Source organism: Lontra canadensis, unplaced genomic scaffold, assembly GCF_010015895.1.
Source record: "Lontra canadensis isolate GAN:19392208 unplaced genomic scaffold, GSC_riverotter_1.0 scaffold101, whole genome shotgun sequence".
In the NCBI taxonomy this organism is placed as follows: Eukaryota; Metazoa; Chordata; class Mammalia; order Carnivora; family Mustelidae; genus Lontra; species Lontra canadensis.
The window spans coordinates 3,868,471-3,891,103 of record NW_022631095.1 but is presented as its reverse complement, the minus strand read 5'-3'; the positions used below and the strand labels follow the sequence as shown (position 1 = coordinate 3,891,103).

The 22,633-nt window shown below is 36.8% G+C and overlaps 1 protein-coding gene and 1 non-coding gene across 4 annotated transcripts in view; one reads left to right on the top strand and one right to left on the bottom strand.

The window, feature by feature from the left end:
- Window positions 1-22,633, top strand: part of ZMAT4 (zinc finger matrin-type 4) — a 382,200-nt gene that overhangs the window by 169,646 nt on the left and 189,921 nt on the right. The gene's annotated exons all lie outside the window — the stretch shown is intronic.
- LOC116855389 lies at window positions 7,430-7,556 on the bottom strand. The gene has a single exon (XR_004380341.1). It is a non-coding gene; the product is annotated as a small nucleolar RNA SNORA32 (small nucleolar RNA).

Genomic DNA, 22,633 nt, shown 5'->3' with positions numbered 1-22,633 from the left:
AGTCTGGAGTTGAGGTTATAGTAATGTACCTGTGCTAATTATCTCATTTTGAAGAATATATCATGGTTATGTAAGATGTTAACATAAGGGGAAGCTGAGTGAAGGGCATAGAGAAACTTTCTGTACTATCCCATCTCAACTTTTCTGCAGATTTAAAACTATTCCAAAATAAAAGTTTATTTAAAAATAAATCAAAAAGGCACATACCATCCAAGCTCATAGGACCCTTACTTTGCTAAACTTGGTCTCTGTCTGATGTTGAAAGATTCTCTGAAATTATGACTACTACATAAGTTATTTTTTCAAGGAATAGGCATTTTTACTGAATGTTTTATTTTGCATATTTCCTATTAGAAGGATGGCTTGCTTAGTTGAACTGACATAGAAAAACTAGTGAATTTGTAATTTCTTCTGACCTTTTTGTACAGGCGACTTCAGAGACCAAGTACATATTAAATGGTAAATGAGAATCTCAGAATACCTTCCATCTGGCGCCTTCATGTTGGGACTTAAGGGCCTTCAGTGTGTGCCAGTTTTAATAGCAGAGGGATGATCCCACCCTGCTGGGAGAAGAAGGTATTACTGAGCAACCGAAGATAAAATTACAGGATTATAACAGAGATACAGAATGTTTCAGCGAGTCTCCTTGTTGAAAGAAAGGGCTCAGAATTTTTCGTAAGAGGACAGTGTTTATTATCCAGAGAGATTAATTTACCAGCGAAACAATTTCACAATGATAGACACGCTCGCTCGCGGTTGAGGGAACAAGACGAGAAAAGCAGAACCGCACGTGGTCTCCTCAGGCTGCCCTAGAGAAGGTGTGAATGGCTTAGCTTCAGCCCAGTCAGACCACTAGCAAAGTAAATGAGCCCTGGTAGGTGTGGATATCATCAGGAGACCTGCTTTCAGAAGCCTCCACAGAGCACAAAGCAGTGATGGAGAGCTCCTGACAGAAAGATCTTAGCCATTCGGAAGCCCTCAATCAAATGATCTTTCCCTTACGTAAAGGGTGGGAGAGTCTGAGAAAACAATTCCTGCAGTGGACTTGGGGCATTCTTTAGATAGAACAGAATCACACAAGCTCTGTCCGACTGGGAAGATTACTGATGATGCACGTCAGGGGTGGGACCCTGGGGATTGTACTTGTAGCATGTTCTCAGGTAATGTTGACGCTACAGATCAGGGTACTACGCTGTGAGAATGTAGACTTTCTTTCTGAATATTCATGGTGAATCTGGTTGAGATATTTATTTGTTTTTCCTTTAAAACCCTCCATTACTTTTTTTTGTTTTGTTTTTCCTTTTCTTCAGAGCTTATCCTTTTAGTTCTTTCCCCGAGTGCTGTAGCAGTACTGACAGCAGCAGGGAGTGGAGTCCGAGGGTCTGTTTCTGATTGTCCTCTCTGTAGATACTGAAGATGGGAAGAAAGGCATTTGGAGAGGTAAAGATTAAAAACCATGGGGGGGTTTAGATTTGGGCAAAATGCACCACACATCTTGCTGCCTTGGCAGTTTTTCTTCAGAGCTTACAGAGTGAGGGTGTTACCACATTGTCCTGCAGTTTGTTCAGAAGTCTACATAGGTAAGTAATTTGACCCACTTGGGAACCTGTGGGATACGGGACCATGGACAGGGGACCCAGATTTTGAAGTGGGTCATACTGTGGCTCTGCTTATTAGACGTCCCTAAAGATCTGCTCCATCCGTTGCTTGGTTTCTTCCCAAAGAGCTGAAAGAGAATCTCATTGAAACATGTGTGATCTCTCGCCTTTTGACTGGGAACTTCCAAGATGGTGGGAGTCAAGATGGGCTCACTCTTCCTTGTAAAAATTATTTTTTAAAATTTGGTTTCTCGGGGCGCTTGGGTGGCTCAGTGGGTTAAAGCCTCTGCCTTCGGCTCAGGTCATGATCTCAGAGTCCTGGGATCGAGCCCCACATCAGGCTCTCTGCTCAGCAGGGAGCCTGCTTCCTCCTCTCTCTCTGCCTGACTCTCTGCCTGCTTGTAATCTCTGTCTGTCAAATAAATAAATAAAATCTTTAAAATAAAATAAAATAAAATTTGGTTTCTCTTTTTAAAAAAGAAAAGGAATACATAGTCAGTATAGAATGTCTAGATAACTTATCAATGACAAAGAAAAAATACATGTTACATAATCATATTGATACAATGATGTTCAAAGGCACGTTTTTCCAGCGTTTGTTTTCACCCTTTTCTCCCCGGTCTCATGTACATATGGATAAATAAAATCTCTCTCTCACTATTGCTTTTTATATGTGGCAGCATGGGGACCACTCTGGCTGTTGCCTGTAGATGATTGTACCTCTGATTCAGTTAGTGTCAGTCACTCTGAACTACGATTTGCACCAGAAACACATGGGGCTTTTCTCTGTGGTGTTCCCTCTACTTTTTGCTCTCTTCCTCCAGATCCCCTGCATGATCCCTTCCTCATGTCTTTCATGTCTTTAGTCAGAAGTTCCCTCCACAATGAGGTCTTCTTGGCCCACTTTAAAATATGATACACTTCTTACACAAACCTTGTATTCCCCCTCATTTCTTTTTTTCTTCCTGAGCAATCATGACAAACATATTCCGTGTTCTACTTATTTATCTTAATTATTATCAGCTTCCCCAGCTAGAGTATAAGCTCCATGACAGGAACTGTTATCTCCATTGTTCCCTGTACTATGCCCAGTGCAGCGCTGACAACTCCAAGAATGCTTGTTTCAAAATATCAGGTGAGGGGTGCCTAGGTGGCTCAATGGGTTAATAACCCTCTGCCTTCGACTCAGGTCATGATCTCAGGGTCTTGGGATTGAGCCCTTTGTTGGGCTCTCTGCTCTGCGGGGAGCCTGCCCCCCCCTGCCATTCCTGCCTCTCTGCCTGCTTAAGATCCCTCTCTCTGTCAAATAAATAAATAAACCTTTTAAAAAATTATCAAATGAAGAAACTTAGCAATGCATGAAGAAATCATGGTCCATGTCCATGAATACCATCTATCCTAATTTGAATACCTTTGTTTTCATTTATAACTTTGTTTTTCACTACACCAATATAAATACACTGCAGTTTATTAAACATCAGTTTAATAATTAATAGGCCATAGTTCATTTGAATATGATCCTCGATTAATTCCAGAATATAAATGTATCCTTACTTGGCTGCTGTAGTCAGTGCTTTAGCAAAAAACCTTGTATATATTTGCTCAAATCTTTGATAATTTTCTTTCGATAAATTTCCAGAAAAGAAATTTCTGGTCAAGAAGAATGTTTGTTTGTTTGCTTGTTTCTTTCTTTCTTTCTTTTTTTGAAGAATGTATCTTAGAGTTTTTTAATACATATCATCAAATCACTCTCCAGAAAGGGTATATCTTTCTCAAAGAAATGATTTAGAAAGCTGATTTCTCCTCCCCTTTGATAATATGAGATTTTTAAAAACTATAAAATAGTTTTAAAAAATATTCCCAACTTTATGAGTAAAAATGGTAACATTAAAAAATATACAAATGTTTCTGTCATTACTGGTAAGATTGATTTTTTTCATATTTTTATTGGGCATGCATATTTCTTTTTTTAAAGATTTGATTTATTTGAGATAGAGAGCGAGAGAGAGAATGATTCATGGGGGAAGGGCAGAGAGAAAGGAAAAAAGCAGACTCTCCACTGAGCAGGGAGCCTAATGTGGGGCTTGATCCCAGGACCCTGGGATTGTGACCTGAGCCCATGGCAAATGCTTAACTGACGGAGCCATCAGGCCCTCCTGGACATGCATATTTCTTTTACAGACTTTATCTATTTCTTTTAGAGTGAGAGAGATCACATGCTCAAGCTGGGGGATGGGCAGTATGTAAGGAGAGAGAGAATCTCAAGCAGACTCCATGCTTGGAGCCCAGTGTGGGTCCTGATCTCATGACCCTGGGAAACATTACTTGAGCTGAAATCAAGAGTTGTACACTTAACTGAGTGAGTCACATTGGCACCCCCATGCATATTTCTTTTATACATTTTTAGTTTGTGTTTTCTGCTTATTTGAGGGGGAGGAAGTCAGCTTTCTTTTATAGCTTTTCAGGTGCTCTTTATATAAATAAGCATTTTGAAAATGCATATGGTTAATACTGTTTACCATTTTCTTTTAAATATCTTCATGGTACTTTTTGACATGCAGAACATTTTAATGTTCATGGAGTGAGATATGTGTATCTTTTCTATTTCAAACTATTTTTATTTTATGTTTAAAAATCTCAACCCATCCTGAGATTATCTGAATATCTCTATATATTTCTTCTAGTTGTTTTATGGCTTTATTACTTTTCCTAAATTGTTATCAATCTTGCATTTCCATTTATTTGATAATGTTGTTTCCCTTGCTGACTTGAAATTTCCCTATATTACATAGTAATTTGAATGTACTCTCTGGTTGTTTCTCCTTTTATTTTGTTTTATAAACCTGCACCTTTCTGTAGCAGAAACATACCTTAAAAATGATTAGTTGTATAATCTGTTTTCCATATTTGAGGCTAAATCGGTCCTCATTTTTAATTTTTAAAATAATAACAGCTTTTTACTGTTTTGTTTTGTTTCTGCTTTCAGAAGAAATTCATAATTATGTATTTATTTATTTATTTATTTATTTCATTTTTCTCCAGTGGTTAAACTGGCATCAAATTTGTAAATAAATTTGGGAAGAAATTACTTCTCTTGGTGTCTGGTTAGCTAATTATCTAATCCTTTTTTTTTTTTTTAAGCCTATTAAATGTGACTCTGTGTGCATAGCTCCTGGCCAGTTCCTAGTTTTTGCAAATTCTTCAACTTCATCGGAAGCTCTGCTTGGCTGGGAAGCATCTTTTCCTACCCTAGCTGACAGGTTTTCCAATGGTAGGAATTCATGCCTCCCATTAAAGCTGTCATTCCCAGGATGCTGAGTCACTGCAGATTCCCCTGTGTCTGCCCCTATTACCCATCTTTTCACTGGTGAGATGGGAAGCTGGGTCTACCAGTAGATATGCAATAGTTTGCCTTTCCCAACTGAGCTGGGAACTGGGAGTGAATGCCACAGATGTGTGCAGAAAGAGTGCAAAAAGTAAATATCGGTTCAAGAAGTCATATGAACCAAAGATAGTTGTTCGATTTTTTTGTTGGTACAAATCTGAGCTTGGGCAAAGGATGGGGAGTGCAGACAATATCTTTTCTGAGGGGTTTCTCTTTTATGAGCTGCAACTCTGGAGAGGTTTATAATAAAAACAACAGCTTATTCCTAAATATAGCTCTTGCTCTAGGTCAGGCACCATTCTGCGTACTTTCTACATACAAATTCATTTAATCCTCACTAGTATCTTATGAAAGAAATCTTATTACTATTCTAGTTTTATAGCTTATCTCAATTGAACTCCTTATGCCTTGCAGCAGGCAGAAATTCACTTTAAATTCTGGCATCAGGTGGTCTATCAAATTAATTTTTAGTGTGTGTTCTATCTTTTTCAGTCTTCATTAATATTTTAGAGTCGTACTTAGGGAAACACTTAGGGGTGCCAGTTAGGAACATTTCAAACTGGAATTTGTACTTTTTCATTAAAAATAAAGCAGAGATATAAAATTCTACAAAAGAAGGATGTATTACTAAGGCAAACACCCTCGTAACCACTACTCAAGTCAAGAAATAGACTGTAGCCCATCTTCCATTGGTTCGTCTGTTTGTCTCATCCCTACCTTGAATCTCTTTGTTCCACCAAAGGATAACTGCTGTCCTGATGACTTTTCCATATGCATTTTTTCAGGTTTTTGTATAGTTAGATTACAAAGTGTGCCTCCCTAATTACCAAAATTTTGTCTTGCCCCCTTTTTAAAAGCTTGACATATTTTTTTCTTGGGTGTCTATCAGTTTTTTCCCTCCGTTTGCTTTTTTCCTTATAATTTACTTGTAAAAGAACTCAGGGGGCATTTGACCCATGGAGTTTTCTAAAGTATAGATTTTGCTGATTATGTATGTGTGGTTTTATTTAACACTTTATCCTTTCTGTTCCTTGCAAATTGGCAGATGGCTCCAGAAATGTGATAGGATTTGGGCTGGATGCATTTGGCAGTAGCGGAATGGTGTTGGTTCTTTCATCAAAAGGTGCACAGTATCTGATTGTCTCTCTTTTTGTGATGATAGCAGCTGCTGATATGGAATGCCTAGATCCATTAATTCACCGAAAGTTGCAAAATGGTTTTCTTTTATCATTTCTTTTTCATTGATCCACTAGAGTCATTTTGAACAAGCAGTTTTCCTCATTCTCTAGTTCATACTCTGTACTATGGTTTCTTTAGAAAAGGTAGAAAAAAAATTACTAGATTCTGTCCTTTTATTTTACCAATTTTCCAATTAAGGAATTGATTCCCTATCCTTCTGCAAAGGTGACCACGCAGACTTTTAAGAAATACTGTTATGAATGCAGAGATTTAATATATTTGATGGGTTTTGATCAATTGCAGTTACTACCTCATTTGAAGTTTAAATTGTCTCATGTTTGCCAGGGGACGCATCTTCAAGTTTGCCCCCAGTCCTTGTGTCATGACTATGGTAGTGATCTTGGATAGTTTCCTTGTTGGTTAGTGGGGCAGGATTCCCCAAGCTCATTTTACAGCCTTCTTGGATTCGCCTATTTTTCCTCTTAAAGGCAGTCTCTGTTAGTGTGAATGGTATTTCAGGATTGGTATGGTTTTTGAGGGCTAATTGTTTTTAGGTTTCTTTGGTGGACAGAAATAAGAAATACAGAGTTTTGCGCTTACTGTCCCGTTATCTTCTGTTTACTCTTTTCCCACAGTGAGCATCTTGATTCTCAAAACCTCAGGAAATGACAAAATTAGAATATCCCCAAAGCACTCATTTACTTTATCCAATATTATACACATAACATCCAGCAAAATAACCATATTAATACTACACCACTATATATTAACTGATAAATCTTTTTTACAGCATATATTCTCCCCGTTTTTTAAATTAAAAGTCAATAAATTTTTACTTAAGGGGTTTTTACATGTGATTCCTTCTGCTGCCAGTCGCTGACAATCACCATAGTTCCTCCAAAGTGAGAATCATAATCTTCAAAATAGCCCTTTAAAAAAGAACTTGTTCAATCCACAGGTGTCACTGTCACTCCTGTATAACAGGAACATGAAGTAAGTTTCCATTTCCAGAGATGACCATGTAAACTGAAGCCAGCCTCCCTTTACTAAATCATTATATTACAACTTGCATGGTTATTAGCAATACAGAGGATTTAGCAAAAGACATTTGCAAGAGCAGAGATCTAGGCATGCACTATTCAATATACTAGTCATGTGTAGTCAGATGAGAATTTGAAATATGACCATTACCAAATCACATACAGCTTGTGTTACATTTATACTGGACAGTGCTGATCTAGACAATGTAAGTAGAACAGAGTTGATAAAATGTTCCCAATAGGCTGAATGCTAGCAAAGTAGCAGAAAGAAAGAAAACCTAGTGGGAAATTTTTTTTTATGGTCTTGTCCACAGCAAATGAGAAACTGCACTCTCAAAACCTTAGTAATGACCATTAATTCTCCCCATTTTTAAATTTTAAAATTATATTCACATTATCTGAACATATAGTCATTACATGGGCTTCCATTTATCTATATGAACCTCCATTTATCTTGATTCTATAAGTCATTATATAAATCATGCTATCATTAATTCTTATATTAATGTCTCCCTAGTCGTTTTGGTTATTTGAATCTTATATTCCAATAGATACAAGAAAGTCTCATGAAAACAAAGTTATTTGAGTTCTTGTCTGTTTTCACTTTGGGCCTTTTAAATTCAAATGTCAGTTTTGCTGGATATAAAAAATTGGGGTCACATTTCTTTTCTTGAGAATGTAAGATATATTATTCCATTTGTTTTTGGAATAAAACATCGCAGTTGAAAAGTCTGATGGTGATTGAATTTTATTTTCCTTGTAAATAAGTTATATTCTCCAAGGCCCAACCAAATTTTAACATTACTCTAAAAGTTCAATAGTTGTTCTGAATCAATATTCAGATAATTCTCTTTTGATATATACTTTTCTTAATTTTAATTTTAGGAAATATCAGTGTACTTGGCTTCCGCCCTTCCTCTGGCTATCTTTTTCAGGTTTCTTATATTATTATATTGGATGATTTTTGTTTTTCTCCAATTTGTGACTTGCTGTTAAATCTCTTTGTATCTCTTCTTTAAGAATTTTACAAAGTTTTCTTCATTTTGGCTTCTACTTCTCTTAGAGAATTATTCATTGTGTGTATTCATAATCTCTTTCTTCTTGTTTAGTCTTTATTTCCAAAGTGATTTATTCTTTTATTTCCAGTTATTTTTGTGGTTCTTAAACCTAACTTGTGAATTTTCTCATTCTTATGTTGCTCTTTCATCTCTTATATCATTTTCCTGAAGTTTCTTATTTTGCTTTGAAATAGAAGCAAAGGAATGTCACTTTCTCATGAGCACCCACTGGCTATTGGAGATTCTGCTAGTCTGAGGTCCATCAGTTTCACTCTCTGTCCCTATGCAGATGCTGATATCATACAGTATCTTTATGGCTTTTATTGATTTATTTTTATTTGCTTGTATTTTGAGGTTCATAGAAATATCTTGTCTCCTAGTTTTGTTATGACTATTGTCTGTGAGTTTTTTTTTTTCCTTTGGCTATCCAGTTCTGTTTTTATTAGGAGATTTAGACGAATAATAATAATAAAAAAAAGACTGCTGCCAACATCTCAGAATCCTCCTTATGTATATTTTTTTCATCAACCATCAGATATTTATTAAATGACAGGTCCTCTTACAGACACTGAGGTTATACTTCTGACCAAAACAAAGTTCCTGCCCTCAAGAAGCATATACTATAATGAAAGTAGATAGGTATTAAACATATATACCAGTAAAAAAGTGAGAAAATATTGGATATAAGTAGGCTCCATTAAGAAGATACAAAAAGGTAAGAAGTAACCAATTTTTAGTCCATCTTGACATATATATGTAAAAAATTAGAATAGTACTTTCTAAATGACAAAGCACGTTTTCATATATTGCATTCTTTCATCCTGACCTTTATTTCACAAATAGGGTAGAATTTGTTTCCCACATGATGGGGAGGAATTTCAGACTCAGTAATTACAAGTGACATGCAGTACTTCTAAAGTCAGGGCATTTTTTGAAACCAACTCTGCTCCTCTTTAATTTAATATTTCATGTTTTTCATACCACATCACACAAAACACTGTGTTGGAGGCTAGGGACAATGCATTTTTAGTCCAAGGAATTAACATTCCATAAGAGAGAATAAGATGTATGCTGAATGATGTTAGTGTGTGGGGAGAAGGTTAAATGAAGTTCTGCAGGCTGGAGGGAAGAATGAGGTCTCTCTCTCTCCAGTGGAAACTACTGGGGGGGCCTTGATGAAGGAGATGGTGTTTGAGTGACCCTTGCATATAGAGAAACTGAAGGAATTCTGAGTGGGATGAGCCATGTGAACAAAGACATGTAGGGATGTACTTGATATAGTTGGAAGATAGCTAGAGTTCCTTTACTGGTTTATTTTTTCTATCATATACTCATTCAACAACTTTCTAGCTACTAGGTGTCAGGTACTGTCCTGGGGGAGAGACATAAGGAGACATAAGAAAGAAGTCTAGTCTAGTGAGGAAGACTACTGCTTTTTAACCTGATATAAAAATGAGACCTGACAGATCAAATCTTCACTCACTTGCAGTGTTGAACAGGAGCAAGCAGCTAGGAGTTGGGGAGAAGAAAAATTTAGAGCTGGGATTTTGAGCCACCCCCTTGGCAGGGTCCTCTGTGTTCCTGACCTTGAGGAAATCCGTTTTCTTGGAGCATATTATGTTTGAAAAGCAGTGCAGAGGAGAAAGACTAAAAAAGTATGTTGAGAGTTAGTTGGTAGCAGACTCTAAATGTCATAGTAGGGAATTTATTTTTCCTTAGAAAAGAGTCCTTGAACATTTTTGATGAAAAGACTGACCAAAGATGCCAATTCAGGATCATGGAAATAGTACCATTTTGAATTTAGCTAGACAGGGATTCAAAAATCAGCTCTCCCACATTCTAAAAGTATCACACATTGGCAAATTTCATTTTCATGATCTGTAAAAATGGGAATTCATTCATTTATTTATTCACTCACTCCTTCCTTCATATATTCACTAATTTTTTTATTCAACTAATATTTAAAAATTACTCATTCTGTTCTAGAGCTATACTGCCTGGTCTAGTAGCTACTAGCCTGTGGAGCCATGGATAATTGGAACTTAAAACATGGATAATTTGATATGTGCTATAAGTGTAAAATATATACCAGATTTCAAAATCTTGGTATGAAAAAAGAGTATGAAATACCCCATTAATAATTTTTATGTTGAATACATGTTGAAAGGAAGAGTTTGGGTTTATTAGACTAAATAAAAAATATATTTTTAGAAAATTAATTTCACAAGTTCTTGTTTCTTTTAATATGGCTATTAGAAAGTTTAAATGTGACCATATTTGTGGCCTGAACTATATGCTGTATGACAGTGCTGTTCTAGGTACTGAGCATACAGTACTGAGTAATTTAGTTTCAAATATCAAAAGCATGTTGTAGTGTCCTTCTGTATCTCTGACTACAGTCTTTAGTTTAAAATCTAATTTGTCGGAAATGAGAATCACTACCCAGCCTTCTTTTGAGGCCCATTGGCATGAAAGATGCTTCTCCGTCCCTTCACTTTCAGTCTGGATGTATCCTTAGGTTCAAAATAGGTCTCTTGTAGACAACATATGGATGGGTCCTGTCATTTTATCCAATCTGCAACCCTGTGCCATTTTATGGGAGTGTTTAGGCCATTCACATTGAGAGTGATTATTGAGAGATGCGTTTTTATTGACATCGTGTTACCTGTGAAGTCATTGTTTCTATAGATTGTCTCCATAAATTTCTGTGCAATAATACTCTTGGGTTCTTTCTTCTTTTATAGAAACCCCCCCCCCTTAATATTTCTTGTAGTACAAGCTTGGTGGTCACATACTCTTTTAAACCTTGCCAGTCTTGGAAGCTCTTTATCTCTCCATCCATTTTGAATGTCAGTCTTGCTGGATAAAGTATTCTGGGCTGCATGTTCTTTTCATTTAGTGCCCTGAATACATCTTGCCAGCCCTTTCTGGCTTGCCAGGTTTATGTGGACAGGTCTGATGTTATTCTGATGGGCCTTCCTCTGTACTTATGGAATCTCTTTCCCCTAGCTGCTTTCAAGAGCTTAAGTCTAAAATTATGATTCATCAGTTTCACAATTAGGTGTCTCGAGGTCTTTCTAGATTCTGTGATCTTGGGGGGAGACCTTTCTGCCTCTAGGACATGAATGCTGGTTCCATTTGCCAGATTGGGAAAATTTTCATGGAGAATTTGTTCAACTATATCCTCTAGCCTTCTTTCTTTCTCCTCCCCCCTCAGGGATTACAATAATTCTGATGTTGGAACATTTCATGGCATCATTTATTTCCTTAATTCTGTTTTCATGGCTTCTAAGCTGTTTGTTCCAGGCCTCCTCCTGATCCTTTTTCTTTATCAGTTTGTCCTCTAGATCACTAACTCTGTATTCTGCCTCAGTTACCCTAGCTGAAGGCAAAGGAAACAAAAGCGAAAATGAACTTTTGGGACTTCGTCAAGATCAAAAGCTTCTGCACAGCAAAGGAAACAGTCAACAAAACAAAGAGGCAGCCCATGGAATGGGAGAAGATATTCACAAATAGCAGTACAGAAGTACAGACAAAGGGCTAATATCCAAGATCTATAAATAACTCCTCAAACTCAACACTCAAAAAACAGATACTCCTGTCAAAAAATGGGCAGAAGACATGAAAAGACACTTCTCCAATGAAGACATTCAAATGGTTAACAGACCCATGAAAAAAATGTTCATTATCACTAGCCATCAGGGAGATTCAAATCAAAACCACATTGAGATACCACCTTACACCAGTTAGAATGGCCAAAATTAACAAGACAGTAAATAACCAGTGTTGGAGACTATTTGGAGAAAGGGAAACCCTCTTACACTGTTGGTGGGAATGCAAGTTGGCGCAGCCACCTTGGAAAACAGTGTGGAGATTCCTTAAAAAATTAAAGATAGAGCTTCCCTATGACCCTGCATTTGCACTACTGGGTATTTACCCCAAAGGTACAGATATAGTGAAAAGAAGGGCCATCTGTATCCCAATGTTCATAGCAGCAATGGCCACAGTCTCCAAACTGTGGAAAGAACCAAGATGCCCTTCAACAGATGAATGGATAAAGAAGATATGGTCCATATATACAATGGAGTATTATGCCTCCATCAGAAGGGATGAATACCCAACTTTTGTATCCACATGGATGGGACTGGAAGAGATTATGCTGCGTGAAATAAGCCAAGCAGAGAGAGTCAATTATCATATGGGTTCACTTATTTGTGGAGCATAAGGAATAACACGGAGGACATGGGGAGATGGATAGGAGAAGTGAGTTGGGGAAAATTGGAGGGGGAAACAAACCATGAAAGACTGTGAACTCTGAGAAACAATCTGAGGTTTTTGAAGGGGTGGGGGGTGGGAGGTTGGATGAGCCTGGTGGTGGGTATTATGGAGGGCACATATTGCATGGAGCACTGGGTGTGGTGCATAAACAATGAATTCTGGAACACTGAAAAGAAATTAAAAAAATAAAATTTTAAAAAATGTAATTTTAGAATGCAAAATGGTTTCTGTGAAGAATGTAAAAGAAGGGCATTAGTAGAGATGCACTCAGGCTTGAACAGGAGTGATGGGGAAAAGAACATAAAAGTAGGTTGAGAGATCGAGAGTAGACAGTTTGGGGGTATAATTAGAGGAGAAGTTTATGGATTTATGGATGCATTGGATTTAGAAGAGGAGGAAAAAGGGAAGAAGAATAAATCCTACACTTATCTGGGGACGGTTAGGAAAGCTAAGCATGACAGAACCTATAAGGCACCTAATACAATGCTTAATTAGTACATATGACTCTCAGAATGGCAGCTGTGCTCACGTATGTCATCTGAAGGTGTGCCTGACAATGGTGAATAGGGCTGCTTTGGATTCCATTCCAATACTAAGGCTGCTTCATCTCTATCCGATCTTAAAGTGATGTCTCAAACAAGAAATCAAACTTCATTTGGTAGTTTTTGATATGTCCGTGTTTTCAGACATTTGTCTTCCTGTCTTCCCAACTGCCTTTCGTACCATCTTTGTTCTTTCTGGCATATCTATTTATTTGTAACATTTTTTGCTAGCTACTTCTCTTTGTTAGTGGGGCTTATCTAACTTATGTATTTATCCTCTCTCAGGAGCCCTGTCTAATTTCTCCCATTTGGGGTCTTATAAGTACGGTTACCATCTGTTTAAATATTTCTTCAGTGACTGAAAAACAAATCAATGCCTTCCAAATACCAAAGGCACACAGTGAATTCTGCATCCCTCCTGAGTAGAAATCTTCCTTCTATCTTTCTTTTATTGTCAAAAATGACCATTTCCCCCCAGTACTATGGAAATAGAGGATTTCATCCACTGAGAGGATGGTTTCTAGCCAAGTGACAAGGTATGTATCTCTCTAGTTAATGGTGGAAAACAACACCCATGCCAGCATTAATATAGACTCTGAAGATGTAGATAGTACAGCTTCTCAGTGGTATATCCAGACACACTCACCTCTCTAACCAGCAGAACACTTCTTCACGTGGGCACGATCACACTGTAACATGTCATTGCCGCTATAATACATATCAGTATTGGGTATGAACTTTATGCCAAATGACATTTGTCTTTTCCTGAGACAAAGCAATACATTTAGTAAAGACTAAAGGAGAGGTTATTTTATGTGGAAAACAATTTGCATGGCTGAGTTAGAATTGGTTAATGGATGGCCCCTTCAAGTCGTTCCTTCAGCAACTATTTCTGTCATGCTTATCGAGTTTCCTCTGTGTATCCAGACCCGTGGCAGACAATGGAGATGAAGGGAAAGATAATTCCAAAATTAATCTTGTCTTCAAGATGTTTTTGGAGAGACAATCTTTAAAAAAGCACTAGTAAAACAATTAACAGCCAAGACCTAATCAAAACTTATAGCACAGATGTTGAGGGAGGGAGGTCAGCAGAGAAGGTGTGGATGAAGTTCACAGAAGTCCTGAAAATGCCCCTGGATAAAATTGGTCCTGCTGTCTAGATGTGATTTGAATAGACTGGGAGAAAAGAGAACAGCTTGACCTAAATGGAATGGAACAGGATGCATGGAAAGACAGTGGCAGAAAAGATTGCTCAGGACCCTGCCCTCAGGCAGGAAGTATGACTTCTGGGTCTTTAGGTCCCAAAAAGGGGGAGAGAAGGGAAAGAGACATCTTTTCCTGTTCCTGCCTCTTTTTCAAAGTTAAGTACCAGACTATAAACAACAATATGCACAACACTGGAAAAAATTTGCATTTATGGGACAGTTCATCTCACTATAGGGTATGTGCTGAGAAGTACAGTTGCTTCCAGCTCTAGCAGGGGCTGTTGGATGGCTCTTCCCTTTAGGGTAGTTCTGTAGCAGCTGGTAGAATTCCATTATAGCTGTAAAATGCCTTTGGCCAAAATAAATATCAATAACCAGAATTCCAAGGATGGCTAGCTACTGCTCAGAGGAATTCCAAATATTACAAGGAAGCCCTCAGTGGCTCTGCCTTCAAGCAGAAAATGCCCAGAAAAGAAAAGAAAAGTTAGGCTTCAAGTGTCCTTTCTTTGGGCTTTTGAAATCCTATAAATGCATCTGTTAGGCCTTTTCTTTTCTAGAACAGCTTTATTGAGCTATAACTCATCTATATCTACAGTTCACCTATTTAAAGAACACCTTTCAAGGGTTTTTAGTATATTCATGTAGTTGTGTAGCTATCACAATAACAAGAGCATCATCATCACTAGAAGGAAAACCCTTTTGTGTTTGCTTCCCATGTTCCCTAACCTCTCTGCCCATGCTCCCCTACTCCTTGACAATCTTTAATCTACTTTCTGAATTATAGAATTTTCTATTCTGAAAATTTCATATAAAGGGAATCATACAGGGTATGGTCTTTTGTGATTGGTATTTTTCACTTAGTATACTGTTTTTAAGGTTCATGTGTGTTTTTGGCATGTGTTGGTCCTCTTTTTTTTTTTTTTTTTTTCCTGATAATATGCCATTGTATGGCTAGAGCACATTTTGTTTGCCTGTACTTCAGTCAATGGCCATAGGAGCTGTTCCCACTTCTGGGAATACTCTATAGTATAGTATACTACTATGAATACTTGTGTACAGATTCTTATGTGGACATATATTTTTATTTCTCTTGTATGTAATATATATTCGTTTCTCACTTTTCATGGTAGTTATGTTGTATAAAGTCACCAACTCTGAATTAGCAAATACTGAGCCCTTGTTCCTAGGGGGAATATGGGGTTAGGTGCCTACATGTGGCTGGTCACAAGACCTTCATCAGCTGATCAATACATAAACTTGTTTTATGTGTGTTTCTATTTAAAGATGCCTTATTGAATATATTTCTTACAAATTATTGATTATATGTAGTACTTCTTTATAATAAAATCCTAGCTGAGAAGACTCTAACCTTTTCCTGACTCTGGGAAATATGGTAAATTGCACTGACTTTTAGTTCTACAACAATGCTATTCATTATGCTCTTACTGTCAGCTATTATCTCACACATCCACACATTTAGCCACTTGTCCATCCTTTCCATAGCTTCATTGTGCACTATAGATAACGTTTTAGCTCTTTCTGGAGTGGTTTCACATACATATCAGGGAATTTCCTCTTCCTTATTCTGGATGTACAGTATTGTCAGTTAACATGAAACTCACAGCCAACATCACTATTACTCATGCCTCAGTGAAGCATTTTTAACACATGTATTTCCTCTGTAAAGTACTTCATGATCTTCTTGTGCTTCAGAAGGCAGTGAAATCACCAACAAAAAGCACAGAAATGCAAAGATATGTGGCACTAAATAGACCATGAATGAACACTTATATATAACATAAGGGGTAAAACAAGAAGGCAGAGGATTGCCTTGTTTAATCTCAGCTGGGATCATGCATGTCAGGTGACTCAGACTTTTTGTTCCTCCACACATGGCCATGAATGATGACAGAAATGCCATAAGTGTTGATTTGGGGGTTACACGTAGATATTTGCAAGTAGGTAAATTTGCAAATGCATATGTATGAGTAACAAAGATTGAGTGTACCTAGAAATGGAATTGTTGGGTCATATGGTGACTCTGTATGTAAACTTTTATGGAACTGCCTGATGGCTTTCCAGTGTGGCTGCAGCGTTTTACATTCTTGCCAGAAGTGTGTGAGGGCTCCTAATACTCACATCCTTGCTCATGCTTTTTATTACTGATCTTTTTCATTCTTGCCATCCTGGTGGTTGTGAGGTGGTCTCATTGTGGTTTCATTTGCATTTCCAGATCGTTAATGATGTCAAGCATATTTTTATGTTGTTATTGGCCATTTATATACCTTCCTTGTAGAAGTGTTTTTTCAGATCTTTTCAAACTTAAATTTAGGTTATTTTCAATACCAGTAAGGAGACTTCAATTCCATGCTTTCAGTAATGGATAGAATGACTAGGCAGAAGATTAATAAGGAAATAGGAGGAATAAGAAGATTTAAAACAACTTGACCTAACAGATACATACAGAATTGTCTAGCTGTCCCTTTAATCCTATCAAATTTTGCTTCCTGAATTTTCTAACTACCTATGTAGTTATATGTATGCCTATATATAATTATCATATATTCCTTGTGGCTCAGCACTTTAATCATTAAACAATGTTCTTCTTTAACTTTAGTAAAAAAAATTTGCTTTAAAGTCATACTTTGGTATTAGTTTGATAGCCACTACAAATTTCTTGTAGATGCTGTTTGCCTGATATAACTTTTAATTCTTTTTACATTTATCCATCTGTATCATTGAAGCTAAAGTGTTATCTCCTTGATACAACATATAGATTAGTCATGTTTTCCTTTTTATCTAATCTTACCATCACTATATTTTTATTAGATTTTATATTATTTTCAAATATAGTGTTACTATTGCTACAGTTGGATTTATGTGTACCATTTTACTTTTAGGAATAGTGTCTTTCTGTTCTTTTATTTCTTCTTTACCACTTTCTTTTGCATTAAAGTATTTTGTACTGAAAAAATTTAATTCCTTTAGTGACTATTCCCTATATTATTTTGGACTTTTTCTTTAGTGGTTGCTTTAGGGGTTACTGTATATATCTCAATTTATTGGAAATTTATCCTAACTTAATTGTACCCAGATATAGAAATGTATAGCTGTCTTCTCTCTTGCCCCATTTTGTGCTATTATTGTTATGCATATTACATCTATTTATATTATAAACCCAACAATATATTGCTATAATTGTTAATCTACATAATTTTAAGAATTATTATTTAGAGAGAGAGAAAGAGAGCATGGAGGGAGGGCCAGGGAGAGAGAGAAAGAGGGCCTGGGAGAGAGATAGAGAGAGAATCTCAAGCAGATTCCCCAGTCAGTGGAGTGCCCAATGCAGGGCTCTATGTGGGGCTCATTCTTATGACCCTGAGATCATGACCTGAGCCAAAATCAAGAGTCAAATGCTTAACTGACCGAGCCACCCAGGTGCCCCAGCTAACCTATATAATTTTGTATCTTTCAAAGAAGGCTGAGAAAAGAAATCTGAGCTGGATATATTTTAGTGTTTGTTGTATTAATCTTCTTATTTACCCTTTCTGCTTCTCATGATTTGTTTCTGTGGATATGAGGATTACAATATGGGGTGTCATTTCCTTACTCCAGCACAGCTTTGCTTCCACCTACGTCTTTAGTGCTGTTATTGTCAAATACGTTATATATGTATATGTTATTGGAACAACTACAAAAAATAGTTATTTTGTACATACAATTTTTAATTAGTTAAGAAAGAAGAAATACACATTTATAGTGTTTTTTTTTTATAATTACATATTTGCCTTGACTTATGCCTTTTCTTCTTCCTCATAAGAATTTAAATTATCTTCTGGTGTCACTTGCTGTCAGCCTGAAGAACTTGCTTCAGAATTTCTCATAAGGTGGATCTGTTAGTAACACATTCTTTTAGTTTTTTTTTTTTTTTTAATCTCTAAATGTCTTTATTTTACCTTAATTTTTGAAAATTAGTTTATCTGGATGTAAGATTTTTATTTGTTAGATTTTTCTTTCTGCACTGCGAGTATGCTACCCCCCTGACCTCTGGCCTATGTTATTTCTGATGAGAAATTAGTTGTGATTTTTATTGTGGTTCTCTTGTATATGATAAGTTCTTTTATCCTGCTACTTCTGCATTTTCCCCTTCTTTTGGCTTTTAGCATTTTTACTGTGATGTATTTCAGTGAGGAACATTTTGTACTTATCCTACTCAAATTTTCTTGGGCTTCTTGGATGTGTAAATGGGTGTTTTTCTTCAAATTTGGGAGGTTTTCAGTCATTATTTCTATGTATATTTTTTTATGCCCCTTTCTCTTCTCCTGGTATGACTATTTTATGCATATGTTTGTATACTTAGTATACAAACTTAGTAGTGTCCACATTTCTCTGACAACCTGTCCTGTTCAATTTTCTTTTCTTCTTTTTTTTTTTTTCTCCTCCTCTTGGATTGCATAATCTCCATTGATAAATTTTGAAGTTCACCAGTTCTTTCTTCTACAAGTTCACATCTGTTTCAAAACCCCTCTAGTGAATTTTTCATTTCAGTTATTGTACTTTTTATCTCCAGAATTTCCATCTGATTTTTTGCTGTAATTTCTATTTGATGACACATTGTCATCATATATTCTCTTACTTCTTTAAGAATGATTTCCTTTAAGTTTTTGAGCACATTTGTAATTGTTTGAAATCTTTGAAGTTGCATTGAAGTTTTGCTAGTTAAATTTAATATCTGAGCCCTTTCTGTTGTTGTTTTCCTGTGTATAGGTTATATTCTCCTGAATTTTTTGCATGTTTTATAAGTGTTGTTGTTGAGAACTGAATATTTAGTTAACATATTATAGTGATGCTGGGTACTGATTACCCCATGCTCCAGAACTTGTTTTTGTTGTTTATTTATTTGTCCAATGTCTTGGCTACTTTAATGTCTAAGCCTATTTTAATAGTGTCTGTTTTTTCAAGATGTGCAGCCACTAATGTCCTGGCTCAGTAGCTCAGTCTTAGGGATGAGACAGTCACTGTGGGATGGCAATGATTTGTACAGGACTGTTTTTGACTGTCTCTTTCTCTGATCTCTGTTAAACTGCCTGCCACTACTGGAATAGTACTCATCTTTTAGGCTCTGCTAATTGCTGAATGATTGCTCTGTTGTTTTTGTCCATGCCCTGGAGTATAGATGCTGCACAGTGTGATCTAATTAAATGTTGTACTTTTTGTAAGGCTAGTTTTTGAGTGAAGTCTTTGAAGTTTTTCCTGACTCCAGAAAGGCTCTCCTGAGCTATCTCTTTCCCTGGTTCTTTCTGGTAAGCTAGCTGGTTTAGCTTGTTGCTCTAAAGGAACTATCAGTTTTCTTTCTTTTTTTTTTTTTTTTTATAATTTTATTTTTTATAAACATATATATATATATATTTTTTCCCCCCCAGGGGTATAGGTCTGTGAATCTCCACGTTTACAAACTTCACAGCACTCACCATAGCACATACCCTACCCAATGTCCATAACCCCCCCCCCCACCCCCCCCTGCCCAGCAACCCTCAGTTTGTTTTGTGAGATTAAGAGTCACTTATGGTTTGTCTCCCTCCCAATCCCAACTTGTTTCATTTATCAGTTTTCTCTTAATTGCTTACCAGGAAAATCATTGTTTTTGAGAGAAACCTTAGGCTTAAAACTTTCAGAACTCTATTTCAAATGATGCCAGTTTCTGTGGAAAGAGTATAAAAGCTTTCTGTTCTTATGGATTCTTTCTTCCCCATCTGTTCTTACAGAAAAATTTCTGAGCCACTGCTTCAGAGTAAGGAATAGGGACAGTGGCTTGCTTCTCCTAGAATGAAAATGCTGCTTTATTGGCTAGGCAGAAGTGTCAGGGTCTGTTCTCAGTTTGTCTCTCCTGGCATGGAACCCTGGTCCTACAAGCAAACAGGTCTCAGTATTCTTTGTCTGCTATTCAGGGATAGAGCTTCTGTTCTATGAATGAGTATGGGTTGAGGAAGGGAATATCTGATCTCTTCTGTCCTATGAATGAGGGGGGGTGGTGGAAGAGAATATCTGATTCCTAGCTGCATTTTTAGGAATTTATCTTCTGCATTTGGAACTAAAGGCCTGTAAATGTTTGTGGTCTGACTTTCCTAATATCCTCTAACTGGGAGCTGATAGGAGAGGGATCCCTATTTTCTTGACCACACCCAATCAAAATGGAACATCTATCATGCTTACCTGGACAGTTGGTAGGGAGGAAAAGGGTTATCTCTAAAGTGCCATAGACTCACTATTCTTACTGGGAATTAATACATTTTTTGAATAAATATTTCTTAATTTGCTGTTTTCTCTTAGTATAATTTCCAGAGACTTTAAATAATTATTTTTTTAATCTTTAGCAGTTATGGTTGTTTTGCCAGGAGCAATTGTACAGAATTTCTCACTCTGACATTCTGGCAGTAAAATTTTTTGTATGCACCTGAAGGAGAATGAAGGCAGTTATCTGAATTAAGTAAAAACAAAAACAAAAACAAAAACAAAAACATAAACAAAAAACAAAAAAACTTACAAGTTACAAAAAGGACTTTCAGGACTTGATTTCTGGCCAGAGTCAGTCAGCTTTTTCTACCTTGATTGAATTCTTCTAAAAACTTCTTACCTTTGCAAAATGCTTTGACTATTTAGCCTTAGATATTCCACAACTTTTTTTTTTTTCTTCCAGCAATGTGTACATTACCCTGAAAAAGTGAATTTTTGGCTCCAGTTTGAAATCCATAATTTAGGATAATCTTAGACTCTCCTTCATTTATTTGATATCTTGGGGCCATTCTCAATTCCTTAAGCCAGAAACTTTTAATGTATTAATTGAGGTCAGTTCATCAAACTTTATGGAATTTCTGCCCTGAGCCATATATCAGCATTGGTCTGGATGCAGTGGGAGACTCCAGTAAATATGGTATGATCTGTAGCTTGAAGGAGCCATTAATTTGAGATTTAGATAGCCTAGAGTATGCAGTTAAATTCTACCATTTTGCAGGCACTTGCTTAGTATTGAGGTTCTTTCTGGGGTATTGTGTCTCCACCAGGATCATTAGAATAGTCCAGTTGGTGGTATTTACATTTGTATCATGTGAGTCACATTGGCTTCTTTAGCAAAATACCCAGTAAACACGTTCTGCTGGCTTCAAAGGCTGCCTAACTTCTCAGGACACTGCTATAGTTTCTCTATTGTCTGAGACTTAATCTTTCTTGGTCCCTCTTTTACACCCGTGGCATAGCTATATTCCATGATATTTTCTTGCTTAATTATTGGTTCTTTTATTATCCTTTGATTCTCCTATATGATTATAGGATCATATTGCCCAGGAGAGCAGACAGCTAGGAGTATGTATTAAAACTATGATGAAACTGCCATAACTTTTAGGACAATGTTTCCCTACATAAACCTTGAAGTTAATTTATAAATTGTTGATATCTCTGGTTCTTTTCCTGGCCATTGTCCTGTCAGTCTGAAAGATTTTGGCTAGCAACTATACCTCCTTGCTTTATCAATCTCCTCTTTTTTTTTTTTTTTAAGATTTTATTTATGTATTTGACAGAGAGAGAGATCACAAGTAGGCAGAGAAGCAGGCAGAGAGGGGGGGGGGAAGCAGGCCCCCTGCTGAGCAGAGAGCCTGATGTGGGGCTCAATCCCAGGACCCTGGGATCATGACCTGAACCAAAGGCAAAGGCTTAACCCACTGAGCCACCCCGGCACCCCTATCTCCTCTTTTGATTTTCATGTCAGGTGTACTAATCCCACAGACCAACCCTGAGCCCTACTCATTCAGTGAACATCTATAATTCCCCTGTGTGATGGGCGTTGTGCCAGGTGCTGAGGCTTCAATACCAATGAAATGATTTCCTTGACCTTAAAGGAGTTTTGTAGGCTTGTGAGAGGACAAAAGATGAAAACAAACACATGTAATAATTCAGTGTTCTATTATAAAAGATGTGCAGGACACATAGCAGACCTAAGGTCAATGCTCACTTTTATAGAGGGAGGCAGGAAAAGCTTAATTTCAAGGAAGTGATGATTAAACTGTACCCATTCTGGAAAGACAAGATTAGGCAAGAAGTGATAAGGAAGGCATGAGAAAGGCTTGGAGAAGAAAATCCACACAAACAGGCTTAATTTAAATTTTTTAAAAACTTTATTATTGGGAGAGTGTGTGTCCAATAGAAGAATAAGTTTTCAGGATTACACTATTTACCTTTTATTTTTTCTGATGCCCTTTCTAATTCTCCTGCTCCCAACCTCCTTAATAACAGAGAACAGAGTCAAACTCATCTAACACAACATCTAACATATTTGGCAGGCCCTTAAAAATGTG